The following is an 18,642-nucleotide window of genomic DNA, read 5'->3' on the forward strand; positions in this document are numbered from 1 at the left end:
AGCAGTAAAGAGACAGAATCCTCCAGCGATCTTATACACTGTGTGATGGTCCTATTTTCAGATGTTTAGCAACTCTTGTAGGCTTGTAATTGTTTTGCTTCTTAGCAGCTGCAATAGCTTTGGGACTAAGGGCATTGTTTCTGTTGTTTGCTCTATTGTCCTCTCTAAGTGTATCAAACCATTTATGTGAGTCTTTACGAAAGCCGTTACCCGACCCAGTTTGCTTATATATATATATTTTTTTTCGCGATCCGAAAGAAGGAAAGCTCCCGCGCTACCGCGCATAACACTTGGCAGTTTTTTTTTTTCTTTTTTACCTTAAAGACGAGGACTATATTGGAAAGAAAAAGAAAACGGTAATAATAACTGTGGCTGTCCTTCTGGCAAACTAAGTACAATCCTAGTAAAACATGGCTTGCAACACGAACTTATAATTAAAACAATAATTTGCGGCTCTAGTGGTTCATATTTCTAAATTCGATGCTCTCGAAAAAGTTGAGCAAGAAACACCTTTTGAAAATATTTCATGTGAATTTCAGAGTTACTGCTTCGGTTCAGGCGGAAACTGTCTATCCAAGGTGATTTCATGAGCCAAACGACAATTACACCCCTTTGTGTCAAAAAGTAAATAATTCTAAGGTATATATATATAAAAAAAGGTTTGGTAATGTTATGGCTTCATGTTGCCAACCATGATGTTTAGGGTCCGGCAATTTAAATAAAATATATTAATATTGGCAATTCCTGTGCACACCAGGAACAATGGATGGATTCTTCCGTCCCCTGTGAGCAGTTAGCAAAAGAACACACGAATACAAGTACTTAATTTCTATATTCAGGTTTAAACTTAGTCAAAGTTGCATTCAAACGTTTTCATGGGTCACACAATCCTTATCCCTCCAGGATGACGTTTTCTTATAAGGTACGCTTGAGAACTCAACATTGTGATGCATGCAGAAGTTAGGAAAATGTACAGAAAAAGACGCAACCAGCTGTTGTAAAAAGCAGTGTTTAATTCTAACTCATTTCGTTTAAAATATTGATATCATTTAGACAGCACTATCTACTTAGAATGTTTTCTTCTATCTACTCATCTTAGATAATAGGGGCAGATTTAGAAAATTCAGAAAGAGGAGACCGAAGGAATTGCTGCAGAGCGCAACCCATCCGTAACCCCCATCCTCCCCTCCCCTCCCCTCCCCCCCCCCCTTCCTCCTAAAAAAACATTCGAATGAAACATTCCCCTGTCCTGGGGATGCTTCTTATAGAATTCTAGGAAGTCTCTTCGAAATTTTCGAAAATACCTAAACAAACAGAGGCCGTGACGCCCTGCCCCATTCCCTAAATCCGCCCCTGGTTAAGGAGATTCCATATTTACATAATTGAGATCTAAAGTTAGCGTACAAAAACCTACAAAAATGCCTTTTCTACATTAGGGGAACATGTCCGCGAGGAACATCTGATAATTTGAGACGGCCAACTCCTTATTGATAATGCAAGTATAAGATGAGCTGTTAGATATCTCGAGTGGATTGCAATTTGCGCGGGACCTGAGTTGTAGAAAGTAGCACTAACAAATCGCACTGGGCCGATACTCTGTAGATGAACGTATCGTAGAAATTCGTAGCATATCGCAACTCAAACGTCTCAATCATGGATGAAGTGGAGTTGAGCGCGACAAAACTGGGAGAGACTTCTGCTCACGGCTCAGCCTACTCTATTTTTAGAAACTCTATGACATAGATACTTGATGCCCAACATTACTCAAAGGAACTTCAAAGATAGTGACAGGATTGAATGTTAAATAACATTCCCATCTTCAACGAGGATGAATCTAGAAATCATGTTCTTTCGTATAAGACAGAAAGCAATCATTCAGTCACTAATTCGTGAACCAAACCTTCAGTTTTATGTAAGAACCACCTATCAACAGTTTAGTTTGAGATAAGCCGCCACAACGGTTAATTGTCTGAAACCATGCTAAAAGTAAAGAATATCCCCCTCCCTTAAACTCTATAGCTATGGCTTGTATGAGATGCAGTGCATGAACATTTTTCTTTAGTCAGTGCTCGCTTTATAAGTTCTGCATAGCTCTTCTTGCCTTAACATCCAAGCTAACGATGCTTGGTCCGTTAGTTCTTTCCACGGTGTAAGGAGGTGGAGGTCCGTTGTAACCGAGGGATTTCTTCAGGGACTGCGGCTCCCTAACCCACGGCATTCTATTTCGACGTGGGACCTCGGTATCGTCATGGTCATCAGAATCACTCTCAGTGTCACTTAAAAACATCGGGCCATTCTTCAAACACTTTAAATTTCCTGAAGAAAACAGCGGAATAAAATCAATTCAAAGAAAACTTAATCAATAATGGAGGTTGAAAGATTAGAAAAGACGCACATTAATTCAAAATTATGATTCTTTGACGGAACAAAAACACGCTCATAAAAATATGAAGCGAGCGGCGAAAATTTGAGTGGTCCAAGGCAGAGTTAAATTACTGAAAACGAGAAATAAAACTTTTAAACACATCTTTTTGTAAGGAATGCGAGAATAGAAGTCTTGGGCCCCACCCACACAGCGCCGAAGGAATTTGAAAACGGAGGTTTCACTCTGTAAACGCATCGACATCAAATGTTTTACGTCCAAACTACGACGGAGTAACCAAAGCAACCATCACCGTTTATCGTGGATTTGTGTTTGAGTAAACCTCGGGCAGGCGAATATTATAATTAGCGTTATATTATCGTTTTTGAAAAGCTTCACAAAGCGTTTTCAAATACGAAAAGCTTAATTTTCGTAACGGGTTAGTGTGGACGGAAGGTCTAACCGGAGAAATGTTGAAATTCCTTCGGCGTAGTTCGGACGGGGCCTCATTTACCTGACTTATTGTATTGTTGACCAAACTGCTGAAGATTCCATCCTTGTGGTAGCATTTCTAATCCTTGTGGTGAGTCGCCGCACTGATTCATCATGGTGAACCGATCACTCGGTTCGTCTTTTGGGCGCAAACGCCGTCCTCTACAATCAATAAAATAGGAATCAGTATTTTGGATACAAATTGTTTCTTCTGATTCCTGATTTGAATGAGATTTCGACAGGTTTCGAGAGTCGACCGCCTCACATTTCCCAGGCCTATATGACAAGTGAAACATAACTCAAATTCGTAGCCTGCGGCATATCATCAAGTTCCATTTAGGGTAGTTTACAGTTGTTTGAATTGCCGAAAAACAACACAGAAATTTCTTTTGAAACTAATATATCATTTAGTCTTTTCTCAGGAGATTTTTATTCCGATGTAAATTAGCTCGCTTTTTCCTAACGTCCATACGATAAGAGAAAGAGAACAGCGTTACAAATTTTCCCTTGGGACTCTTACCGATGCCAGCAGGTACAAACAGTCCACATTATTCCAGTTATACCAATACCAATAGCGATAGAGCCAACTATGATATACCACAGACTCCAATCTAGAAAATAAGAATAAAATGTGGTTTGCATAAATTTTCATTTAATACGTAGCTACATGTACGTATTGGCTATAGAACGTCAGTAAATTTCATGAGGGGACTTTTCTTGGTTGGCGTTAACAACTGAATTTTCCCAGCTACTGTCAAGAGAAATGTAGGGAGACCTGTAGAAAGACTTTATGGTCCTTTTTATCAGGTCAAAATAGTGTTACAAATAGTGAAATGGTGCTAGTGTTAAGAAAATGAAAGTAATCTCGGGTTAATCTGGGAAATTAAAGACTTCATTTAGCGCTACTGACCTGTGCCGGATTCCTCTACTTTTTTTCTTGAGGTGATATAAGCAATCTGTGAGCCCCTATTGGCTGTTGGGTTGACAGGTACGGGAACACAAAGTTCTTTACTCGCACAGTCCCCTGCGTAACAGTTCTCTCCCAGCACCAAGGCCAGGTCGCATGTCTGTTCGGCACAACACAGCGCTGCGCATGTCTCGATACTGTCCACTTCTGCTATGTGCGTGAAGTTTCCCGCCCTAAGACCGCCTAATAAAGTATGGTTGTACAAAATGTGGCTACGGGTGCATTTTGGGATTGATGTGTAATCGGCGCCTTCGTCCTCAAGTAGCTCTGTGATAAGATAAAAGCAGCAAATTCTTATTCCCATCGAAACAATTGGTTTTACAAGTGAATATATGTAAGGTCATATAATTGAACCATGTGCGGAGAAGGATATGAAGACATGATTGATCATCGTAGTTATACACACAACTTAATGCAGTTGTGAAATTAAAGTCTGGAAAAAAAATTAGGCTTGAACTGGATTCGAACCCATGACCCCTGCGATACTGGTGCAGTGCTCTACCAACTTTGAGATGGTCCCGTTGTGAGTTCGTAAGATGGTTTTATTCGATGCAATGTGCGATGTTTGCGATGTGCGATGTTTCTCGTAGTAGCAGTACATCTTTTTCATCACTGTTTTGACCTAGTATTTTAATTATTTATTGTTTCCTGTTTTCCATTTTTACTGTGTAAATTTACCTCATTGGGGTAAGTTTTACCCTTTTTAATTACTTTATATTGTAAAGCGCATTTGAACTTTACTTTATGGAATTTGCACTGTATAAATATATTGTATCATTGTATTATTTATCTTTGTATGTGTAACTCCGGAGTGGGTATAAAGGACATGGCGGCCAGGGCGATTTTTTCATTTCTAGAGTTGAGAAATTCTTTTACCCAGAATTGTTAGCTGAAGGCCCGTGAAATTTGCGCGGGTAAACACTTTTGCTCATGCAGTATGAAATGTGAAAACTCAGGAAAAAAGACGATGAATGCAATGCTGCAAAGCAAAACCTTGACCTGCATCGTGCATGTACACGCTTAGCTTGAGAACAGGTTCACTCTTGGGGCACAAGCAGGGAGGGGGGGGGGGGGGTTAAGCGGTAGGTTAAGCGCGGCAGGGGCAGAACATTTGCTGGAAAAGTCCTGTTCATTAAAGCACAAAACCAAAGAAAAATCGCTCAAATGACTGATGTAAGATATACTTTACAGCATAAGAATTGATTAAATACGTGATGCTCTCCAGTATAGGCCTCACAACGGCCCGTTCACGTATGCATGTAAAAACAATAGCGTTTCCATTATGTTTCCCACAGTAATTAGTTTAATGTTAAATTCGCACTGAATTCTACAATCATTCAAATTTCATGAATTAAATTCCCTCCGATGATAAAACTCAAACACCACCACTTCGACTTCAACACGACAATTTAAGTCCAACTCCCAATGCTAAAAAATAGAAGTAAATAACAACACCCTTCATCTTACCCGTCTCGTTTATTTTCGGAGCCCATTTAAGGAAAGCTATCCTGGGATAGAACTTGGATGGTTGAGCAGGAATCGTCTGACATACCCTGCCACTAGAACAAGACACGGAATAACAATAGCTTCCCAGCATGAAGGCCAGGTCACCGCGCCCAAGTTCACATGTCTTGCCAATACACTCCTGCATGTTTTTTGTCTTGCCAAGTGAGGTGAAGTTCCCGGATTTAATCCCTCCTAGTAGCGTGACGTTTGGGTAGATTTTGCTGGCTGAGCAAGTACTTGTTTTCAGTATGGTGGGGTGGGGTAGTTTGTCGCTGATTATCTCATGTATCTTCATCGTTGGTACTTCTGAGCTTGGCGCCGTTGGCAAGACGTTTGCTGAGAAGAAAAGAAAGATATCCCATTTTAGTCCAATATCAAAATAGAAATTATTTTAACCATCGAGATACATTTAAAAAGAAAATCATTTCTGAGAATTTTGCGGTTAATCAATTACGACAACACTCTAGTCAAAGATTTTCTTTAGACTGAAATGTTATGAAAATTTTGCGATAAACAGTTAGAAGAAACAAGGAACCCAGCTTTGTAAACGCAAAATCTGAATGCTAAATTAAATGACTTTTTAAAACTCAAACACTAAAACACCAGGACCGTTCTAGTACCTTTTCTCGCCGGTCTCTGAAGCTCCCGACGCCTGATAAACGCTATCTGAGGATCATATTTTGTGGGCCTCGCTTTGACTGCCTGACAAAGCTCTTCGCTAAAACAATCCACTGCAATGCATGTCCCTCCTATCATGAAGGCCAGGTCGCATGTTTTTCGTTCGCAGCAGAGCGCAATGCACATGTGCATGTTTTTCTCGTCGCCCAGGTCGCTGAAATTTCCCGCCTTTATACCTCCTCTGAGTGTAACGTTTTTCAAGATTGGACTCTGTGTGCAGTGCAGTTCTTCCTGGGTCGACGGATCTTCCACAGAGACTGTAACATAGAATACAAGCTCGCAGTGAGTGTAAACTGATTTCACTATCATAATGATTTACGCGCCTGAGACGCGGATTATATTTTGGACTCTTAAGAAGCGGACGAGGAAAGAAGGAAATTGATCTTCATTATGCCACCACATATCTAAACACGATGTTTAGGCTGACCAATGATCAAGGCATCTTACAGAAAGAGAAATAAAATGGTGAAATATCGCTGAAACATTGCACGATCTTGGTTTACAACATGTAGGGAAGGATAGGGGAAGAACTTCTGCAGTCCCCAAACAAAGCCCCACCAATAGTTTTCACTTCTGCTCTGCACATTTTTCATACCAATAAATATTTAACACACCTGCAATCTGGTCCTTAGCCGGGTTGACAGCAATCGGTCGCACTGCTGCAATCTTCACGGTTAAGTTACCAGGTTTGAGTGTCGTAATCTCGCAATGTTTCTGGCTGAAACAGTCTACACCATAACAATGTTTCCCGGGCATAAAAGCCATCTCGCAGTCATCTCTCTCACAGCACATCTGTATACAGGTATCCATGTCCGCCGCCATGCCGAGCCGAGAGAATTTTCCCGCTCGCAGCTCGTGCCGCAGTGTAACATTAGTTAGTATAGGCCCGTGCGGGCATTTCAAAGGTCGCACATTTGTTATTTCTGATTCTAAACTCTCCTCTGAGAAGCAACAAAAAAATATATGTCATTTTAACTGTTATCAAATCTCCTTTTCGTGGCGAACACTGCTGTATGTCAGTATACCGCGGCGTCATTATGCCATTATATTATCAGAAGCAGAGCTCTAGAACAAGCGGGCCTATAACGTATCTGATATTTACTAATTGTGGTATTCTTAATCGTATTACGGTCCTCTTTAAGAACAATTTTTCTAAACAATTTTAATATGTTCTGAATTTCTTCTCTATAGCAGCTTATGGTGGCATATATCAGTTTGCTTCCAGCACAATCCCAACATGTCCTGAGGTCATAATTTTCACACTTGAAAAAAGAATGCGAGGGAACTAAGTCTTATATTCAGATTGTTACTCTAAACTGGCTCAGCACTCGATATTTTTCTCTGTGGAAAACAGTTTACAATTACGCTTGCTGTCTGGAAGACTGTTCGTGCATTTATAATAATTCCTGATGGCTACAAAATATATATTTTTTGTTTTACGGGAAGCATTTTGAATTGTTTAGCTTTGTAGTGTATTTTTATCTCAAAATATATGTTAAGAACTTAACAAATTAGTCAGTAAGACCTCAAATGATATTGTCAAACACGCTCATTTTGCTTAGTGAACCACTTTTAACATCCACTTACCGGTTAAACCGCGAGACAACTTGAAAACCAAAACAACTTGAACCAGGTAAAGCGGAAGAATTCCAAGTCTCATTGCTTTCGAAAGTAACTCAAATTTTAGCTTTCGAGATTTTACCACTTTGGAACAGACATCCTCAGCGACAATTCATTTGTTGTGCTGTAAAAGGATCTGGGAGGGTAGTTGAGCTGAATTTGTCATTCCACGTGGTGTGGCTCATTTCCTATGCAACAAAAGCCATCCACCCAAGATTTTTGTATAAAGCAGCAGACCGGTGACTTTAACACGTGCCAATCATTGTTTTGTTACCATGGCAAACAAAGCCATTTGAAAGCACAGGGCGTGTTGTTATTGATGACCCATTAGCGCGTGACACAGGAGCAGCAGGTTGCTCGGGTGGGTGTTTTTCGAACAAAGAGCAAAAACTTCAATGTAAAATGGAAATAGATTTTTAACCTCCAGTTGTGCGGTGTTTCCTAGTTGCATACTGTTTCATAAGTCTCAGAACGTGTTGATTGGCTCTTATCAAGTTTCAAATAATGTGTACGTATTTGCGTCCATGTAGTTTTATTATATATCGCATTCGAGGGCCATAATCTCACCTGCCCTACAGCTGGTTAAGTTCCCTTGTATAAACAGAGTTTTCAATTAGTCCAAATAAGTTAAACCGTGTACATGTTCAAACAGCACGAAATAGACCTTTTTCGCCTGGGCGGTTTGTTTTCCCATTACAGGCCACTTGATATTATCTAGAGAATTGTTCTTTTATCCATCAAAAAATTATTCTTTCTTTAGCAGGCGACTATTTGAAAATTTGAAAGCAAGAATTCTCAAGAGTATCATCACATGGTCTGAAATGGGGCAACAAACCGCCCAGTCGGAAAAGGTCGAAAATTTGTTTTCCCTAGAATCGCAAAGTAAGGTTAGACGGTATTTTTGCACAAAGTTAATGGATAAATTGGTGGTAAGAGCTGTACTTCTGGTTTACGGTTGCAGTTAAAAAATGTTTTGCTTAGATGTTTTGCTTATTGCAAAATTGAACAAATATTATTTGAAGACGTAATGGAAGAGATTTCCGGCGACTTTATTTTGCACTAGCTGCTATATTTCAATCTCTATGATTGCTACACAGAAAAATCTTTCTTTCACCTTGACTTGTATCGGTATACGCGTACGACCAGTTGCAGGATACAGAGATGCAGTACATATAGAATGCATAACGCACCATACAACGTACTGCGGTTTTCCGGAGGACGCGCCCTTAGACCTCCTTGCCCTGCAAATGGCTGGAAGTTTACTCATGTATTGCCATGAGATTGCAAGGCACCAAAACAAAACGTGGTAATAATAGGGTTCATTACTCAATTTAGCTTAAACATAACTGAATCCCGAACTGTTTGCCGTGCAGCGCTTCTAAGACGTGTTGTTCGCTGACCGGGAGCTAAGGATCATCCAGCTTTCTGTTTTTATCTTACTAGTAGACACGCATCTGAAGCGTCTCAGAATATCATTACGTATTAAAAAGAGATGATAAGGCGACAAAAAGTCAGCCAATACTGTCGGTATATCTTCATACTTCCGATTGACGTGCGAATTATTCGTATTATGGGCATGGCTAATCAAATGGTGACGAGTGAAATACGAAAATACATCCGCAATTTGTCACAATTCCAATCATTTCCCGAGCCTAGCTAAGGCCGTTTACCCTGTCTCCGTCGAAAAACACAAAACCCAGACTTTTTAATAAAGAAAGTGATTGGTTTCTTTGGAGAAGGGGTTGGAGAAGATGGAGGGAAACAAAAGTGACTGTAATAAACACTCAGATGGCCTCTCAAACGATGTAATAGTATTATGATTGTACTTGTTTTGAAATATTCAGAGAATGAGCCATAAGAAAGGGACAGTAACCTTGAGATGGTCACATTCGGGGAGTACTTGGAGTTGGCTACGTTACAAAAATGTAACTGTGACCAAAGCAAATGACCGAGCTGGTCGTAAGAAACATCACATCATGAGGTTATCATGAGTCCACGGAATGACAAAGCGGTCCCTCTTTGGTTCCTTTATTTAACAATTAGAATTTAAATACAAAACCTTACATCTGTACAAACTTATGCTAGAAAAGTATATCAAAGAGCTATGAAAAATACAGCTTGTTTTACAGTTACATGGTTTACAAGGCCGGAAGTTTTGTCAGGCCAAGAACTGTTCTGAGAAGAAAATGTTACTTGTTCCCTCAGTTACAATTAGCGTAAATTTTGTTTACTGTTCATGTCGTTAGAAGCCCGTTTGAGCCAAACACGTATAGTTAGAGCATAATGAAAATTAGCAACAGATAAAATATAGCTAAAATCCCGGATTTTAAAGGCCGTGACGTCTATGTTTAAGTCAGCTTTCCTTAAATTTAATCCCCTAGTTTCTGGTTTCTTGTTTCTCCTAGTTTCTAGCTTCTGGTTTCCTCAGATAATTTTAGACAATTCAAAGCGTATTTTGCGAAAAGTAGATGATAACTGTGACAGAGAAATACTGTTGTCCATTATTTCCCTTCGAAAACTCTTTATGAGCGTACGTATTTATACAACGACTTAACTGTATTTCAAATGATAAAGGTTTGTACCCTGTGCTGCGATCCCGAGGCAACGTTTACAGGGAAAGCAAATTTGCACACTGCTAGCCTCCAATGAACGTAAAGAGCCTTTCATTTCATCAACATCTGTATGATAATTTTGTTTTTTTGTTTGTTTATTTGTTTGTTTGTTTTTTAAGCACGATTATGCTCTGATTGTAATGAGTCCACCCCTTGCTCGGGGTTTGAATGGATTACGTGGCTAAATCGCGTAAATCTATTTTTTTCATTCGAATCGACAACGTTGATAACCATTTTCACTGGAAGCTATACATGTCCACCATATACTTATACATATAAATCGTTCGAATACAAGCCTGATGGAAAGGGACTTGTTTCGTGTTGACATGGTGTGGAGCAAGAGTATAGAATATGAAAACAAATAGGGGATAATACAGGGCCGTAGCCAGAAAAAAAATTATAACTGAGACTATTACAATTTTTAAATTACCTTCCTTGGTATTAAGGGTGTTTATGATAACTGTAAACAACAAAAACGAGAAAAAAAAAAAATGACTGAGGCAAGCCTGTTACTGGGTACGGCCCTGAGGTAATAGCTCATAGTCATTTTTCTGAATGTTTCTTTTTATATTTGTTGTTTTTACATGTAAAGCCATTGACAAATGAAACAGGTTGACAAGCTGATTTCTATGTTCGGCACTTGGTATTTTGTTTTAATCATGTGGTGTACTGAACATGAAATTTACTGTTAAAGGAGTTCTGTCGCGGTCTGCGCATCGAAATCTTCCCTCAGTCATAAATAACTTTCCTTGGTGTTCATTTGAATTGCCTTTTTTTCCCTTTCTGAAAAATTATTATCTTGAGCAGTACCTTCAATCTGAAAATAATTCTGTGTATCAGAATAATTATGATAATTATATGAAATTTCGAGGCCTAGCAACCTCCTACAATTCAGGGCAACAAGACTACGTATTGCGCGCCATGCAACACAACAGGATGGCTTGGTCGGTTTCCAATATGTTATCACCATGCAAAACGAAATTAAAACTCGAACCAGAAATTCCTGTTCTGGTTTAACTGTGCACATGTAATCAAAGGAGTTCAGTCACGGCATTTTGAGTTATTTTGGGCGCGGACAAAATTACCCTTAAATTGAAGGAAACCTGAAAATAATAGTTAACCAAGGTAGAAAAACACCAAAGAGATAATAATAAACCATAAAGGGACAAAGATTGTTAAGGATGGAGAAGAGTAATACGGATTACAACTTTAGTCTAAACTTTTCCAGTTGCGGAAACCGTGATGTAACTCCTTTAAGTTCGTTTATCGCCCGGATATGTTGTTAGCCTCTGAGAACAAAGTTGTGAAGCACCTGTCCGTCTTACGTAGTACTACATATATACTATGGAAAATATACTAAATCGTTTTCATATGATATACTCAAAGTTAAACAACCCTTTGATCAAGCTTGTACCTATTTCTTTTTTCTGCCTTCCTGTGCACTTGGCGTTTAAATCTGTCCTTGCCTACTCTTCGCTTGAAGTTTGTTGCTCCGACCTCGGTGAATTGATCTTCATTAGTCCGTCTTTTTAAACGCTTATTCCGGCGTTTCTTAGTTGGAGCGACTATGTCGCTTTTAGTCCTCGCATAAATATAAACAATTTTCGGAATATAGATCGACGAACGTGCCCTTACGGCTTCGCAGAGTCTTTCGTTGAAACATGTGACAGAAAAGCAGTTGTTTTTTAGCAGGAATGCCACATCACAGGTCTTGGAAATGCAGCATATTTCCACGCATGCCTTCATGTTCGGGACCTTGCCCCGATCCCGAAATCGTCCTGTAGAGATTCCTCCGCGTAGAGTGACATTTGTCATGACCTCACTATTCGTGCAATAACCTTCCTCTTTCGCGTCCAGTTCGTCTCGCGTATCATTTTGTTGCGGTGTTCCAGGTTTGGATTGAACGCGTTCTGAAATGCAATTCAATCATGTATGTCATTGAGCGAAAAAAGCCGTTTCTTTCCCATTCTTTGAAAGCTCTATTGAGCTAGGATCAAAAATAGAAACCCTTTTTACTCTCTTAAATGGACACAAAGGTAATAGAAAAGAGTGGTTATGAAGTCAGCAAAAGTTCTTTGTTGTTTGTTTTTGCTCATTTTCTGGCATTGATGGTGCACAAAACACAATAGGTGATTTTACTTTTGTCTGAGGAATAGGCCAATAGAAACGCTTTGGTTTCGCATTGCAGGCAATTTGTATAAGATAATGCACAGCAGTGGACCTTTCAACTTTAAAGTTAGGTTGGGTTTCATTTAAAGTTTGTGTGGCCTTATACCAAGTCCCCACTATTAATTAACTATGACAGACACTTTCTCTACTCTCAGGGGGCATCGCTTACAGGGACGTTCCAGTCAACTTCTAAGATGAGATAATTGGGCTAAAGACTTGTCTTGAATAGTTCCCTAAGATAGTATGTTCTGACCATTACTCACCTTTCTTACTTAGACTCTCATTGTCCCTTCTCACGTAAGAGAGTCTAGGGTAAAAATCAGACGAAGGTGCCGGCACCACCTCACAGAGCTCCTCACTCACACATGTGATGGAGTAACACGAGTCCCTCAGCATCAGGGCAATATCACAAGTATTTCTGTGGCAGCACAAGTTAACGCACGCCTCCATGCTGTCCACGTGACCGACTGGGGTAAATTTTCCCGCAGAAAGTCCACCACGTAGAGTGACGTCATATGATACGACACTTGGCCTGCAAGAGACTCCATCGCCAATTACAATCTTTTGTGGTAGAACTGGAGAGATTGAAAGTAAAGAGCCATGTTTTTACATGTAGGTAGTTGTAACTTTTTTGGGAAGAAAGAGTAACTTTTCAAGTTTTTGTTTAGTAGTCTTTTCCTATATTTTGTAACCCATCTCACAAACACGAAAGGATTAGGTTTTTCCAATCACCTTAATTCTTATTAAACGAGGGATCCACTTTAATAGGCTAGGCAGTAGTGGTCTCCCTGTCTGATAATAATAAAAAATATGTATATGAGCATTTTAGTTAGCCGAAGTTGAATAAATAACTTCATGTCTTCGGTTTTCCATGATACCGCCCGCAAATTTTCCTCAGAGATTAATGGACTGGAACTTTCTTCCTTAACACATTAGGTTTCGTTAGTTAAGAATATATGAAAATCTGTCTACAAATTTTCTTGGAAACAAGGCCATACTAACCTTCCTCATCTCTACTTGTTATAAACGACAGCCTTGGACTCAAATTCGTCAGTAATCCTGACTTGCGAGCGAGAACAGGCTGGCAGAGATCTTCGTTGTAACAATTCACAGCGTAACAGTTGGCCTCCAGCATCAGTGCTACATCACAATCCTTTCTTCCACAGCACAGGCGAATACATGTCGATATCTCCGCAATTTTTCCCAAATCCGTGAAATTACCAGCCTTTATTCCACCTTTTAAGGTGGAGTTGTATTTAATGTCACTATTCTTGCACATCAACTTTGAGTTTGTGGCTGGGAGGTTGCTTAAAGTTATGGCTGTGAATAGAAGAACAATGATATTGAAATATCTGGTGACGCTGAGTCAGTTATGTCACTAAAAGGCTTTTAGAAAGTTAGAAAAATATTTCGTCAAATTTTTGGAAGTTGAAAACAATAAGAGCATCATCTACGCTCGGCAACTGCCTTGAAGTGTAGGTCGGTATTAGCATTTGAATTACAGCACGGTCGCTTTTGATGTAAGAAAACACTTGGCTTGATAGCTTTCTCTTTGCATATGTTAAACAACAGGGAAAAAGTCACAACTTCAAAATGGCTATGTACAGGAAATCACAAACCCTTTAAAAGAACGATAGCAATCAAATGAAACCTCGCAAAAGCATTCTGGAGTCTCTGAGAATCCATCCAATTCCTAACCGATGTAAACCCAGTACGTCAAAACTTGGCACGTCCTGATTTTTACATACCCGTGTCTTCGGTCACATTTGTGATCCATCTCCGTACAAAAGCGACCGTAGGTCGGTAATTCTTGGTCTCAGATTTCACAGTCTTGCACAATTCTTTACTAAAGCAAGCTACAAGGAAGCAATGTCCTTTGATCACTAAAGCTAAGTCGCACTTCTCGGAGACACAGCAGAGTCGCGTGCATGAATCCACGTTCTCTACTGTTCCCACATCTGTGAAGTTTCCGGCACCAATTCCACCTTTTAGTGTGACGCCATCTTCTGCCTCGCTTTCCGTGCATTTTAGATTCTGTGGAACTGGGTGAGTTCGGCGACTGTTTCCTGGAAACAAAAACTTAATTGATTTTGCTGTTGTGTGATTTTAGCATTGTAGCATAAATCAAGGATTCTGGTCTCCCTTAGGGAGTTCATGACGAAACGCCACTATTTTTAGCTGTCAAAGTATCTTAAAGGTTTCACTCGAAGAAATAATAATACAAAACGCCCTTAATTCCTTTTTTTTTGGCTCGATTTCAGCCGGTCTTTTGAGTCCTGTCTACTAGCCCGGGCTCCTTTCCTGAACAGCGACTGGTAATCGAGCCTATTCCGTTTTGAGTGGTATCTTTTAGGGGTCAAATAAAGTTCGAGCCACGCCCACATTGTTTTCCTTTAAGGGTGTGATTCGAATTTTCCCACAAGCACTCCTGGCCTTTTCATGTAGATGTGCCCCCGGGGGTGGAGAGACAAAAAGGAAACTGGTATAGATAAGGATGAGTACAATTGAAGCCAATGGATCACGAACGGCTAACAAAGTTACTAAATTTGTGCGAGATGCGAAGATAAGCCGTATGAGGCTACGATTATATACGGAAGGCGATTGCTGACGAGCGGTTGGCCAATTGACGGTAAAAAAATTTCGAGACGTAGCCTACAGCCATTTAGGAGGTTTAATCTATGTTCAAACGCATCTGTAAACCCCAACACGTTTCATTTAAGAACTCTTCTACATTGTAGAGATTCGAAGAGACTTCAGTGTGTCAAGGTCAAATTTCCAAGTTATTCGACTGGTAGAGTCCGGATGAACTGCGAGCAAACTGCGAATCAGCTGCGGCCAAACTTTGTCGTCATATCAGGGCTGTACAGCACCAAGTTAACCATTTGGCGCCCGTGTTAGAATCATATGTAAATTGGGGACTTACCGGAGGTTACAATCAATACGAAATTTCAAACCATCGGCTCTATGGGTAGTCACGGTCGTCCTTTAGGGGTTCCTACCATAGCGATTTTACAAGCAAAATTTTTGTATCTTCATTGATCGCTGCTTATATTACGGAAGATGGTAGCTCACGAGGTGTTCGCACTGGGCTGTTGGACTGTCGTAAATACGTACAAGAAGTTATGAAAGCCGCTAATTTGTTAAACATGTAAACTTTGCAGGTGGTTTCGCACAGAAAATTATTTTTGATTAATCTTGCGGCTTTGTCCACAAAGCATTGCAGAAACTTAGAGCTTATAATGCCACTAGGACTCGAGGATTAGGCTCATATAGTACTGCTTAATTATATCATGGACAAATATATGAGCAAAAGAAAATGTCACCAGATATGTTATCACTCTGATCGCGTAATATTTACACCATGAAAAAGGGGCTGGAAAATTTGTCAAAAAACCGTCAAAATGATTAGCTATTCCTTGACAGGATCACTTAGACACTCAAAATTAAATCTTTTGATAGGTTTTAATAGAGTTTCGTACCTTAATTGAGTTGAATTTCACCGGCAATATTTACAATTAGTAGTAGTAGTGGTTTTCCAATGTTCTCCTAGTTATTGCGCCATCTTACGCAATACTCGGATTTATTCCTTCCTTATCAAGGCGTCTCTTTTCTTTTCTATGTTACTACCTAAATTAAATTATGCGTTAACACACAGAACACTTCATCTAACCTTCCTCTCCCTTTATTGTGACATGAGAAATCATCAGGGAAGATGGCGCTTTCTTGGCTGGTACAGCGGTACACAATTCTTCACTGAAACATTGCACACCGTAACAGTTTTTCCCAGACATGAGGGCGACATCGCAACCCTTCTCTTCACAACAGAGCCGAATACAAAGCTGCATAGCGACAAACTGAGCCAACTTCTTGAACGATCCCGCGTTGATTCCTCCTCGGAGCGTTACGTTTTGCTGTATCGGGCTCTCCGCGCAGGATTCGATGGGTCCAGGAGTACTCTGGGTGCTATTCGATGAAGCTACAGAAGTGAGAACAGCAGGAGATTACCACAAATTATGACCGCTATTCGAGCGAAAATGCACCCAAGAAAATAAAAGAAATTTGAGGTACCCTTTCCTGAAGAGATCAGTGAAACCAATATTACTAGAACACAAATGGCGGAGATTGCATGCCAACTATATTGCTTCCTCATGATACCATGGCGGAATATTTTGCAGGGAAAAGGTGCCTTTACCGATAGCCCATCCTCTTCCGCATCCTTGGTTCACCTCATGTTGAATTTAAGGGGAAAACTATGCATTTTACGAAGCAAAACTGCCCAGAAAACCACTTTGTCCTTACTCGACGTCTGCCGCTCAAGGAATCAGTGAATAATTTATTATTTGGACTCATCAGCTAATCTGACCTAACTTGGGTTGTATTGTTCGCCGGAGCTTGCAACGGGTTGTTTATGCTCGGAGCATCAGCCCACCGAATTCACTTCAAGACAAAGGTTTTTAATTGAACGGTCAAAGGTTACAAGTAAACAGATTCCAATCGCGAGTGATTGTTTTGTGAGGGTTAATAACTGGGGGCCATCGCCTTTGTGACAGCCGGTGAATGAATTAGTCATTTGCCAAGAATCGCTTATTTGACGGACCTAATCACGCAAACCATCCGTGACCGTGTGTGAACTTCCATCTTGAAAGCACGTGCGTTGACGAGTGGTTTGCTTTGGTTTGATCCAAACCGTATCATGCTCTGTCACGGTCATGAAGGATGAAGACTTCTGGATAGCTTTCTGTACGGTACCAAATCTCCCTGACACTTAACTCTGCAAAACTATCCAAAGAGGCTAAAACCCTTAATCAAGATTTAAGCCTGCTAAAAGGAGAACTAGCTGAGAGTGGAACGAAGGAGAAGCGCTAGAGTTTTTTTCCAACTCTCAGAGAGATGGAGCTAAACGAGAGCACTCTCGGAGTCTCCACAGAAAAACTTTAGCAGATTAAAACTCGATAGGAATAACAGAATCGCCAAGAATCATAGAGAGTACAGGAGAGGTTCAGGCCAAACTAATGGCAGATTTGGAACACTTGGTCCCCGTTCTTTTTGCTTGACTGGCAGTCATTTTACTAATTTGTAATTTCTTCTTTTTTCGGACTCCTTCCTTTTTTTTCGTAGCTTTGTTATGTCTATGCATGTATTTTCCCAGTAACTTTCTCAGCCAATGAGTATAATGAGTACTCTTTAACTGTTTTCACAGCCTGAAATTTTGGGCGGTGTCTTCCATGGAATGGAGAGGAACCCTAACTAGAGGAGTCTCTATTTTCCCGCGGGAAGTTGAAAGAGGACGAAAGAAGCGTGAGTGTGGCTCGAGGCGCAGCCGAGGGCTACTCTACCTTCTTGTCAGTGAATCTAATAATTACAGATTTGTTACGTCTTGTGCCTGTATTTTCCGAGTACCTCTCTCGACCCACGGGTATAAATGAGTTATCTTTAACTGTTAAGACAATCTGACATTTTGGGCGGTGTCCTCCTTGGGGTCGAGAAGAGACCCAAACAGAAGAATCACTATTTTCCCACGGCAGGTTTTGAGAAGACAAAAGAAGCGTGAAAGTAGCTAGAGACGCAGCCAGAGGCTACGCTAGCTTCTATCAGCGACTCTAGCAACTACAGTTTCTCCCTCTGCTCATGTAGCTTCTTCCACATAGTATTCTTAAAACTATACTGCACTTCGATTCTATGGGTTTCTCGTTAGTGCAGACATCACAGGACCTGAGTTAAGTGACCGTATAACGGAGGTGTCTCCTACTGCGGGAGTCGCTCTTTACAAGGTAAGGCTCGACGAATACTGTAGCTCAGGTCAGAGTCTCGTTGTCAGAAAGACTTCGCTTCCAACAACAAAGGGTTAAGATTAGAACAATAGGGCCGATCAAGATTATGCAGCGTTTCCATGTTGGTGCTCTGAATAACAGGACGTTTTTACATAACAGAAATATGCGTTTCTTAAGCATTTTATTGGGCAGCCATCACTTCTTGTGAAAACGCCATAATCTTTGGAATCCGAACTACAGTAGACAATTCAAGACTAGAAAACAATTCGAAGGACATAATGAGAAATGTACGTTAATCTGGTTTTGGTATTACGTTGGGCTTTAAATTCACCAGAGAAAGTATGCTGGTCCAAGTTCGAAGTTGATCTTGCGTTTAATTTAACCAGGTGCAAAAAAGGGTCAATACCCCGTACCATTGTTTTTTTGCGCCAACCCGGCCGTCTCGTCAGGAGAAAATTCATACTT

At 40.3% G+C, this 18,642-nt stretch overlaps 1 pseudogene across 1 annotated transcript; it reads right to left on the reverse strand.

Moving 5' to 3' along the window:
• Positions 1-1,191: 1,191 nt before the first annotated feature.
• LOC145494113 (uncharacterized) lies at positions 1,192-18,404 on the reverse strand (annotated as a pseudogene). Its single transcript, XR_014050237.1, has 14 exons — positions 16,475-18,404; positions 16,077-16,382; positions 14,155-14,472; positions 13,409-13,726; positions 12,634-12,981; positions 11,633-12,129; positions 7,593-7,725; positions 6,620-6,946; positions 5,948-6,262; positions 5,289-5,663; positions 3,765-4,088; positions 3,375-3,465; positions 2,877-3,016; positions 1,192-2,316 (listed from the first exon to the last, which is right to left on the reverse strand). The product of XR_014050237.1 is annotated as an uncharacterized LOC145494113 (transcript).
• Positions 18,405-18,642: the final 238 nt, after the last annotated feature.

Source organism: Orbicella franksi, chromosome 8 (assembly GCF_964199315.1).
Source record: "Orbicella franksi chromosome 8, jaOrbFran1.1, whole genome shotgun sequence".
NCBI classification, from domain to species: Eukaryota; Metazoa; Cnidaria; class Anthozoa; order Scleractinia; family Merulinidae; genus Orbicella; species Orbicella franksi.